The sequence below is a fragment of the Trichosurus vulpecula genome, chromosome 3, assembly GCF_011100635.1.
Source record: "Trichosurus vulpecula isolate mTriVul1 chromosome 3, mTriVul1.pri, whole genome shotgun sequence".
Classification (NCBI taxonomy): Eukaryota; Metazoa; Chordata; class Mammalia; order Diprotodontia; family Phalangeridae; genus Trichosurus; species Trichosurus vulpecula.
This window is the reverse complement of record NC_050575.1, coordinates 401,394,062-401,405,694: the sequence shown is the minus strand read 5'-3', so window position 1 is coordinate 401,405,694 and position 11,633 is coordinate 401,394,062.

Here is an 11,633-nt window from a genome sequence, read left to right as displayed (position 1 = left end):
GGTCTCTGGGTGAGGTCTATCCCACACGGAGCTGGGAGCTGGGAGCTGGGAGCAGAGCAGAGCAGAGCCCAGCGTGAGCTGCTCAGACCAACCAGACCAGGAGCCAGGCAGAGCGGGGCCTAGCGCCCTGAATCAGTGAGCTGCGGCAGTTACCAGACTTCTCAACCCACAAACACCAAAGACAGTGGAGAAGGTTAGTGGGAAAAGCTGCGGGAGTGGAAGGAGTTCACAGTTCAGCCACCGCTCTGGGGCAGCTACAGCTGCTGGTGCTTCCGGTCCCAGGCCCACCTGGTGGGAGGAATTAAGTGGCGGATCAGAGCAGGAGTGCACAGCCTGCTGAAGATCTAAGCCCAGTCCGGGTTGCGGGTTCTTGGGGAAGGAGGAGTGCTGGTGTGGCAGAGCTGGTGCATCCCCCCCAAACGTGGAACATAGAACTCTCTAGTCTACAAGCAGTCATACCCTGCTGAAAAACTCAAGGATCACATTAGTTGGTTGGGAATATATCCAGGCAGTGAAAACACACCCAGATTCAGTCTCAGACTTTGGATTCTTTCTTTGGTGACAAAGAAGACCAAAACATGCAGCGTAAAGAAGTCAACAAAGTACAAGAGCCTACACCAAAAGCCTCCAAGAAAAACATGAACTGGTCCGAGGCCATGGAAGAGCTCAAAAAGGATTTGGAAAAGCAAGTTAGAGAAGTAGAGGAAAAATTGGGAAGAGAAATAAGAAGAATGCGAGAAAACTATGTAAAACAAGTCAATGACTTGCTAAAGGAGACCCAAAAAAATACGGAAAAATACACTGAAGAAAACAACACCTTAAAAAATAGACTAACTCAAATGGGAAAAGAGCTCCAAAAAACCAATGAGTAGAAGAATGCCTTGAAAGGCAGAATTAGCCAAATGGAAAAGGAGGTCCAACAGACCACTGAAGAAAATACTACCTTAAAAATGAGATTGGAGCAAGTGGAAGCTAGTGACTTTATGAGAAATCAAGATATTATCAAACAGAACCAAAGGAATGAAAAAATGGAAGACAATGTGAATGGGAAAAACCACTGACTTGGAAAATAGATCCAGGAGAGATAATTTAAAAATTATTGGACTACCTGAAAGCCATGATCAAAGAAAGAGCCTGGATATCATCTTTCAAGAAATTATCAAGGAGAACTGCCCTGATATTCTAGAGCCACAGGGCAAAATAGAAATTGAAAGAATCCACCAATCGCCTCCTCAAATAGATCCCAAAAAGAAATCTCCTAGGAATATTGTCGCCAAATTCCAGAGCTCCCAGATCAAGGAGAAAATACTGCAAGAAGCCAGAAAGAAACAATTTCAGTATTGTGGAAACACAATCAGAATAACCCAAGATCTGGCAGCTTCTACATTAAGAGAGCAAAGGGCTTGGAATACGATATTCCGGAGGTCAATGGAGCTAGGATTAAAACCTAGAATCACCTACCCAGCAAAACTGAGTATCATGCTCCAAGGCAAAATATGGATTTTCAATAAAATAGAGGACTTTCAAGCTTTATCAGTGAAAAGACCAGAGCTGAATAGAAAATTTGACTTTCAAACACAAGAATCAAGAGAAGCATGAAAAGGTAAACAGAAAAGAGAAATCATAAGGGACTTACTAAAGTTGAACCATTTTGTTTACATTCCTACATAGAAAGATGATATTTGTAACTCGTGAGACCTTTCTTAGTATTAGAGTAGTTGAAGGGAATATACATATGTATAGACAGAGGGCCCAGGGTGACTTGAATATGAATGGATGATATCTTAAAAAAAAGAAAATTAAGGAGGAGAGAGGAATATTTTGGGAGAAGTAGGAAGGGAGAGATAGAATGGAGTAAATTATCTCACATAAAAGTGTCAAGAAAAAGCATTTCTATTGGAAGGGAAGAGGGGGAAGGTGAGGGGTAATGAGTGAATCTTGTTCTCATCAGATTTGACTTAAGAAAGGAATAACATACACACTCAGTTGGGTACCTTACCCCACAGGAAAGTAGGGGGAAGGGGATAAGAGAGGGGGGATGATAGAAGGGAGGGCAGATTGGGAGAGGAGATAATCAAAAGCAAATACTTCTGAAAAGGGACAGGGTCAAGGAAAAAAATTAAATTAAGGAGGATAGGATAGGATGGAGGGAAATATAGTTAGTCTTTCACAACATGACTATTATGGAAGTGTTTTGCATAATGATATATGTGTGCCCTATGTTGAATTGCTTGCCCTCTTAAGGAGGGTGGGTACGGAGGGAAGAAGGGAAAGAATCTGGAACTCAAAGTTCTAAAAACAAATGTTCAAAAAAAAAGTTGTTTTTACATGCAACTGGGAAATAAGATATACAGGCAATGGGGTATAGAAAGCTATCTTGCCCTACAAGAAAGTAAGGGGAAAGGGGATGGCGGGGAGTGGGGTGACAAAAGGGAGGGCAGAATGAGGAAAGAGGCAGTCAGAATATATGGCATCTTGGAGTGGCAGGGAGGTGTTTTAGCAATTTTGATTTGAAGATCTTTCCCACCCATTAATAGGCCATGTGACCTGCTTACATCACAGGAAGCCTAAGTTACATGGTGGGAGGAGCTTCCTGACAGGAAAACCAAGTTATGTCACAGAAAATTCTGAGAGAGAGAGAGAAAGGCAATATGTCTGCTGGTGGCTGCTAAGGGTTGCCCTCATGATTGTTAGAATTGAACAGGCTGACTTAGCCGTCCTGTGAGTTTGTTTTGGAAAGACCCTGGCAGGGGGTCAGAGAGGTTTTGGAATGTTGCGGCTCCATGTTGTGATTTTCTATATGGAATATTTGGGGTTCCTTTCTGTTATGATGAAGTGCACTGACTGACTGTGGGAGCCGAGCATTTCGTTTGGGATATGGTTCTCTGGTGTCTGAATAAATGGTTTACTTCTTCTGCCTTCTATGTGTAGAGTCTCGTGTACTTTGTGATACAGAACCACACAGGCATTTTGACAATTATCATCTATGTTGTTATTATTGCCTTACTGTGTCAGGATGGTAGAGATGGGGAGAAAATTTGTAACTCAAAATCTTGTGGAAACCAATTTTGGAAACTAAAAATATTAAATAAATAACAAAAATAAGATTGCCTCCTCTGGAAAAAATATATAATAAATTCAACATGTACTTTTTAAAGCTGTCTTGAATATCTATGATTTCTTCTGGTAGTCTTTCTGTTCTCTTCTGTATATTTTAAAGGGCTGGGTGGAATAGATTTATTTTCATTAATGGTTTTATTTTATGATTTATTTATTTTTAATTTTAATTTCATTTTTAAAGTATTTATTTTTAGTTTTTAACATTCACTTTCATAAACTTTTGAGTTTTAAATTTTCCCCCTCTACCTCCTACCTTTCCACCCTCCCCAAGATAGTGTGCAGTGTGATATAGGCTCTATATGTACATTCGTATTAAACATTTTCACATTAGTCATGTTGTAAAGAATTAGAATCAATGGGAGGAACCACAAGAAAGAAGAAACAAAGCAAAATAACAACAAAAAAGAAAGCAAATCGTATGCTTAGATCTGAATTCAGACTCCATAGTTCATTCTCTGGATATAAACAGCATTTTCCATCATGAGCCTTCTGGAGTTGTCTTAGATTTTCATATTGCTGAGAAGAGCCAAGTCTATAAAAGTTAGTCATCACACACTGTGGCTGTTACTGTGTACAATGTTCTCCCGGTTCTGCCACTTCACTCAGGATCAGTTCATATAAGTCTTTCCAGGTTTTTCTGCTCATTTCTTATAGCACAATAGTATTCCATTACAATCATATACCACAACTTGTTCAGACATTCCCCAATTAATGGGCATCCCCTCAATTTCCAATTCTTGGCCACCACAAAAAGAGCTGCTATAAATATTTTTATACGTATGGATCCTTTCCTGTTTTATGATATCTTTTGGATACAGACCTAGAAGTCGTATTGGTGGGCCAAAGGGTCTTCTGTGCATTTTAAAAATAGTGTTTCAATTTCTTTTTTCTTTCTTTCTTTTTTCTCTCTTTTTAAAGCAACTTTATCTCTGCCTTCTCCCTGCTTCTTCACTCTCTCTCAACTTAAAAAATGAAAATAAAACAAAACCTTCATTACCCATATGTAAAATCAAATATTACCACATTGGCCACATTCAAAAATGTATGCCTCTCTGCACCTTGAGTCTTATCACCTCTCTTTCAAGAGATGGGTAACATTCTTCATCATCGTCTTCTAGAATTGTGTTTTTTTATTGCATTGATTAGAGTTCATAAGTCTGCCAAAGATTTTTATCTTTAAAATGATGTTTATTTTATCAATTGTTCTCCTGGTTCTGTTCATTTTACTCTGAATAAGTTAATATAAGTCTTCCCAGGTTTCTATGAATTCATCCCTTTGATCATTTCTTATGACACAATAATATTAAATTACATTCAAATAGGATAATTTGTTTCACCATCCTCCAAACTGAGGAGCACACCCTTAGTTTCCAGTTCTTTGCTACAAATATTTTTGTACTTTGGAGCATCAGTCTACTAAAAGTTCTATAACCCTTCCCCGGCTTAGAATGCTCTCCCTCCTTACGTCCACCTACTGGTTTACCAGTCTTCTTTCAAGTCTCAGCTCAGATCCTAGGCCATCACCAGTCATCATGACTTTTTTCCTACCACTCTACTTCAATGATTCCGGAGGAGAGAGTGAGGCTGATGACTTTCCATGTCTCTGCCTCACTTAAATCTAATTCACAGGCAAATAAAGACATCACCCCCTGGCATCATTGGTCCTCTTCAAGAGCTTCAACAACAACAACTCACTCCATTCTCCAACAGTGGAGTTTGTTGTCCTGTCCTGCCCTCCCTCTTAAACCCCTGGTTCCTCTCTCCCCACCTATTCCCCTATTATTTAATGTATTTTTACACCAGAATCTGTCTGTGCACATGTTAGTGAATATAGTCGACCTTTCTTTGTCTGATTCAGATGAAAATGGAGTTCATAACATCCTCATCCTCACACTCCTTTCTTCATATTTGCATATTTCTGATCTCGTGCACCCCTCTTCTGTGAATTAGTAAGTTTCTCTTTCCTTTATATATATATATATATATATATATATATATATATAGTATAGAATAAATGTATTATTCATGTCTGTATGTATACATATATATCCTTTTCTCTCCTATTTTCTTCTTTTTCCAAGACTATCAAACCTTAATAAAATGACCTACAAAAAAACTGCCCATCTTATTTAACTTTCTCTATGACCTCATCTAAGTCTTGTCATGCTTTTCTGAGTTCATGCTCCTTGTTTCTAACAATACAGTAATACTCTATCACATTCATGGCCAAAATTCCTCCATTCCCAAATTGAACTTCATTCATTTCTGTAACATTTCATAGAGAATTTTTAAAAGTTAGACCTAGAAAGCACCTTAGAGATAATCTCATCCAAACCTCTCATTTGGAGCGTATTATAGTGGAAAGGGCATTGGTCTTAGAATCAGAAGGCATGGGTTCAAAGCCCAGATCCAGCCTTTACCAGCCATGTGACTATGGGCAAATTACAATACCTCTCTGTCTCATTTTCTCTACCTGTAAAATAAGGATATCACTGTTTACTCCAAAGGATTATTGCCAGGAAGTACTCTGGAAGTTGCAAAACAAATATGAGTTAGGATTATGATTAGGAGAACATCATGGATTGACATGAGCAAACATCAGATCTCAGAACAAGATGTCCCAGTAGGGCTCCACCCTTGAGAAACCTCAACTTCCCCGGAGATCTATCTGCAACTCCTCCTACCTTCACACTTCCTTTGGCACAAAGGTGATTTCACTCATGTTGATTTAAATCCATCCCTGACCAGCCACCAAGGAACTGGAAGATGAAATCCAAGCCCATGGCATCATCGAAAGTTGGTCCAAAGAGAGCTAGATGGAACTCAATAGATGCAGACATCAGCAGCCCAGCCCTGTCCTCTGGCTGATTTCACAAGATCGCAGAATATGGTCCAATTAACTCCCTTATTCCATAGAGGAAGAAATTGGGGCTCAAAGTAGTAATATGCCCTTAGTCAGAGCTATGTGTAGAACCAGTAGGACAGAGACAAGTGTTTAAGAACTGGCAGGGGGTGGAGGGTTGGGGTGCTGCAAGGGTCTATACGCAACATACTTTTAAGTATAAATCACTAACATTTTCTCCACTACTTTCTCAAGTCTAAAGCTCCATGCCTCCCCACCTCCCCCCCCACACACACACATACACCTGTTTCTGTACAGCCCTCGATCTAAGAATGGTCTTTGCATTTTAAAATATTTTAAAATGTAAATATCATTCTTAGCCCCACAGGCATACAAAAGCACCTCTCTAGGCCTCCATTTACTCAACCTATAAAAGGATCAGATGGCCTCCTAATCTGTGATCCTTTGGTCCCACGTAAAATAGGGGCTGTGGGAGGTTATAGGAGAGTCAGTCCAGGCTCCGTGCGGGGCATTGAAGGGTGGGTAGGATCTGGACTGGGAGAGAAGGAGGCATATTAACAGAAATCACAGGGGCCTGCCCCGAAGTGTGGACAGGCTCCCACCCTGCCTAGCTGGTTAGGGCAGTGTCCTGTTCTCAGCGCTGCCTCTTTCTTTTACCCTCAAGTTCCTGAGTTACTCGTGACTCATGCCTCAGCTCCCAAACCACTGGTGTTTGGAACCAGTTAACAAATCACCTAGGCTTCATGCTATAATCAAAAGCAAAACTATTTAATTAATAAAAGCAAAATAGTAACAGCATTCACAGTAACTACAACAGATCTAAATCCCCACCCTGTCCTGAAAGCCCAGGGTGAAACCTGATCTGTGTTGGAGAGGAAGTCAGTAGATTAATATAAAGGCCTGATCTGCACATACCTTGATGGGGGCAGGTCTGGGGGACCTGGAAGAAGGGTAAATAATTCTCCAAGCTGTAGCTTCTGGGCAAGCATGACATGAAGACCAGATGCCTTCCCTTCAAAGTTACCTGCCATCTACTCTGTACATGTCTTGTATGTCCCTATTTATATATGTTGTGTCCCCCTCCCCCACTTCCCCTCCATTGGACTGTGAGTTCCCTGAGGGCAGGAATGGAGTGTTTTCTTTTTGTTTTGTTCTACAGTGCCTGACCCTTGGTGGGTACTGTGGAACATTTTACACCATTTCATATCATTTTTGTAATTTCAATAAGACTCAGAGTCTGAACTGATTAACCAGAAGAAAAGCCTGATCCTAACAGTCTCTCTGTTCTCTGAGTAAACTCAGAATATCTCTATCTTATGTCAACAAGCCCAGATGGGGGGGATTTAAGAGCATTCATTCCTTCTTCTGCCTATGGCCATTAAGGATGAGACCTTTAGCCCCAAGGAACTATCTTGAAATATGTGACTTTTTCTTATCTTAATATTTTATGGACATATACTATATTATGGAATGTTAATGGCAAATTAAACACAGAGATCCTGGGTTGTAATTCCAATTGACACTTTGTCAACTATCCTGAATATTGTCCATTCCATTAAGGAAAATCCTCTTCTTGTATCATGGTGAAACATACATGGGAATGATAAAAGTGAGGTAACAGGCTTGCTGAGCCTTCTGATAATAACGTATATAAGTTATAACGTATATAAGTTATAATGTATATAAGTCTCATTTCTTTGTTGAGACAGTCAGAACTTATGCTCTGACTCCTTGTATGTATAAGTAAGCTAGCTCCACTATGCTTTGAGGGAAAATAATAAAAAATATGTATTTTTCTATCACCTAGCTTGTTTGCCTCCTTTAACAAACTTTCAGGTTTAACAGTACTTAATAAATTTTTGTTTATTAATTGATTGGTTGATTGACCAGTCCTCTCCTGCTCTAGGATCCTGACAACTCCATTCTCCCTTGAGGTGGCCCACTCCCCTAGTTCAAAGAAAGATGGAGCCTTACACATCGAGCCTCCCTGTATCGCAAGAGAGGAAAATGTAGAAGACGGTTTCCAGAATCCAGAAGTGTGAGAAGTCTAGTCCCCCACCATGTTCACAAAAGGCATGGCATGCCATGCCTGGTAGTGAGCAGCCGTTAGCCTCACCTTGCTCATTCTTTTTCTGCTTTTCCATTTTAACCTTCTGGCCAGTGCCTGCCTCCTCAGTCACTTCTGGCTGGATGGTGAAAGTGTCCCACTAAAAATTACCCAGCTATCCCAGTGGTTCATCCATGTGGATCTCTCTTACTTCAGCAGAGGGGACTGTAAGGAGCCAATTAATGACAGCTACCACTTACATGGTGTTTCAAGGTTGGCAAAGCACTTTACATATGCCATCTCATTAGATCTTCCCCACAACCCTGTGAGGCAGGGGTTACTACTACTATCCCCATTTTATAGTTGAGGAACCTAGAGCTGGGAGACAAGTCAATAAACATATATTAAGTGCTTACCACACTGTGACTTTTCCCCATGTCACCCAGCTGGTTAGGGCAGTGTCCTAGTGGTCATACAGCTATTAAGTACCTGAGGCAGAATTCAAACTCAGATCTTTATGACCCCAGGCCCAATGCTATATCACTCTGTCTTCCTCAAAGCAGAGAGGAATAAAGTTGGACAGACTACTGATAACAAAATTAGAGAAGCCCTCTGACAAATTTGATAAGCACCTATTAAGCTATTTAAGCCCTCATTCTACTGGCCATACACCAGCAAACCAAAAAAAAATACAGTTTACTTGGCCCACCTTCTCATCTCTTCTTGTTACCAAGAATTGTCTCACGTGAGTGAGATCTGACTCACAGAAGTGATGTCTTCCTCACAGAAGGGATGCCTCTTTCACTTGTGTCAGAATCCCTTTCATGCCATAACCAATGGATCAAAGCTCATCCTGGGAGGATGGATACCTTTTGAAGAAATTAACATCAGTCCTGGTTTTCTGGAACTTTTGTTTTTCTGTTTTAAATAGTCAGTAAATTGTTCACCATAGATTGTCTCCTGACTTGGCCACTAAATTCACTGACCATATGAACATGGGTAAAGCCTTTTGACTTCTCTGGCATTCAGTTTCCTCATCTATAGGATAAGAGAGTTGAACCAGGTGATCTCCAAGTTTCCTTCCAGTCCTGTGAGCCTATAAGTTTATGAAGGAGGGCAGTGAGGAGACATCAAGATGAGAGACTAGGAGTTAGGAGACTAGTCTCAGATTTTCCAGGACCAGGTGCCATCCATCAAACAAATTCTCATTCCCCCCACCATCACATACACTAAACAACACACCAGAGAGCCCTCAGACGTGGAGGTGGAGGTAACTGTCAAACTCCCTGGCTCAGACAACTGGATCCTGTTATCCCCTTAGCTTTCCTCTCTTTCATCTAGAATATGTGGATTTATCCAGTTGGAACTCAAGACTAGCCTTTTCCAGTTAGCTCTTGAGTATGGTAGCTAATACATAACTAAATACATATCACTCTTCCACCACAGGCTGGGTGCTCCACTGAATCACCCACAAAATACAGTACGTACAACTTTAACTAGGAGATTAGAAGCAACTTAATGCTAAAGCCTTACCTCTGCTGGTTATTTTCCATGCATCCTGCATATATCTTGTTTTTACTTAGTATTTGCATGTTGTCTCCCCCCAGTAGACTGTGAGCTCCTTGAGGACAAGGACTGTCTTTTGCCTTTCTTTGTATCCCCAGAGCTTAGCACAGTGCCTGACACATAATAGGCACTTTGTAAATATTTAATGATTGACTGAATAATGCAATAGCATCAATGCAACCCATAGAGACATTCTCCCCCCAGCCCATAAAATTAGAACATCAGACCAGGCAGCAATTCTTCTGTATAGGGCAGAATACTAGAAAAAAAAATTAAAGAAAATTTAAGTTCAATTGCACCACCAGCTGTTCCAGACCTGTCCTTCAGGGGCTATTTCCACTCATGGTAGTTCAAAGTTTGGCTTTTTCCTATAATACAGTATCTCAGAGCTCTAGGCTGGCTGGTCTTTCACAAGGATGAGGGCAGTCTGGTACAAGTGATCATCACTCTTCTCCAGGTCCCTGCTCTACTTGGTCCAGGACAAAGAGCAAGAGCTCTTAAGTCAGCGGGCCCAAATTCTAGTGTTGCCTCTGAGGAGTCTCACTGACAGTCAGTCACTTGTCTTGGTCTTTATAGTGCCTGGAACAGAGTGGGTGCTTAAGAAATGCTGATTGATTGATTGATTGACTATCATTACCTCTGGGATCTTGGGCTAGTCACTGGGACTCTGGTTCCTCATCTGTAAGATGAAGGGGTTAGACTAGATGGCTTGTGATCCCCCTGCCAGCTCTAGAGCCCTGTGACCTCTATAACCCTATGATCTTGCTTTGCTCTCCAAGTACCACCGGCTTCTAACTCAGTTTCACTGAATCCACCATTTGTTCCTAGAATTGTTTCATAACAAAAGAAGGTATAGTCTCACTATTGAAACATTACCAAAAAAAGGAGATTGGACAGGTAGGTTGACTGGTTCTGGCCTGATTAAATTTTTTTAGCTCTCCTGTTCAACTTTTTTTTTGGCAGCTAGGTAGTGAGTGGATAGTGCACTGGGCTTGAAGTCAGGAAGACTCATCTTCCTGAGTTCAAATCTGGCCTCAGGCACTTACTAGCTATGTGACTCTGGACAAGTCACTCAATCCTGTCTGCATCAGTTTCCTCATCTGAATGAGCTAGAGAAGGAAATGGCAAACCACTCAAGTATCTCTGTCAAGAAAACCCCAAATGGGGTCACGGAGAGTCAGACAAGACTGAAACAACTAGACAGTAAAATTCAATTTTAAAAATACCTTTGCTCTCCTCCAACATCTCACTGTCCTCTTTTGTCTTGATTGATGGCATCACCTCAGAAGCTCTGGCTAGGCTGTTAGCATTAAGAAAAACAAAAACTCCCTTAAGAGTCTAATCCTTCTGGCCCTCTTTCTTCTCTATGGTGTGGCATCATGTCATCCATCTCCTGGAAACCATACTAGGAAACCAATGTAGTGCCTCCTCTGAGCAGTAGAGGGCACAACAGCATAGGGAAAACAAGTCTGGAATGCAAAGTAGGGTCACAGATACAAGCTCAAACTGTCAGGATCCCTCTGTAGTTAATTCTCAGAAATCCTGAAAGTGTTTCTTACTTGATCCAGTGGAAACAGTTATGGTTGGAGTCAAGAGTGCTTTCACTGATTACTGTATTCATTCATTCTTCAAAAGCTATTTATTAAGCACCTGTTAGTTGTAGGACACTGCTAAGCCCTAGATTCTGGTCTTGGTCCAGTTCCTGACTTGAGCTACTTATCTGTGCCTCAGTTTCCTCATCCATGAAATTCAATCTGACAACAAGCATTTGTAGTAAGTCTACTGAGTGAGTCAGGGGTAGGTGCTTGGAAATCTGAAGGTCAAAATGAAATAGGTTCCACCTTCAAGGAATATTTTCTACTGGAGGAATATGGCATGTGTATGAACAAGTATAGTCTAGCTTGTTTATGTTTGTATGCCCTCTGCCCAATACATAGAAAGCACTTAATACCTGTTTTTATTCAGTCAGTCATTTGTTCAATTTATTTCTATTTATTTATATTCAATTTATTTTTATTTATTTATATTTATTTATAT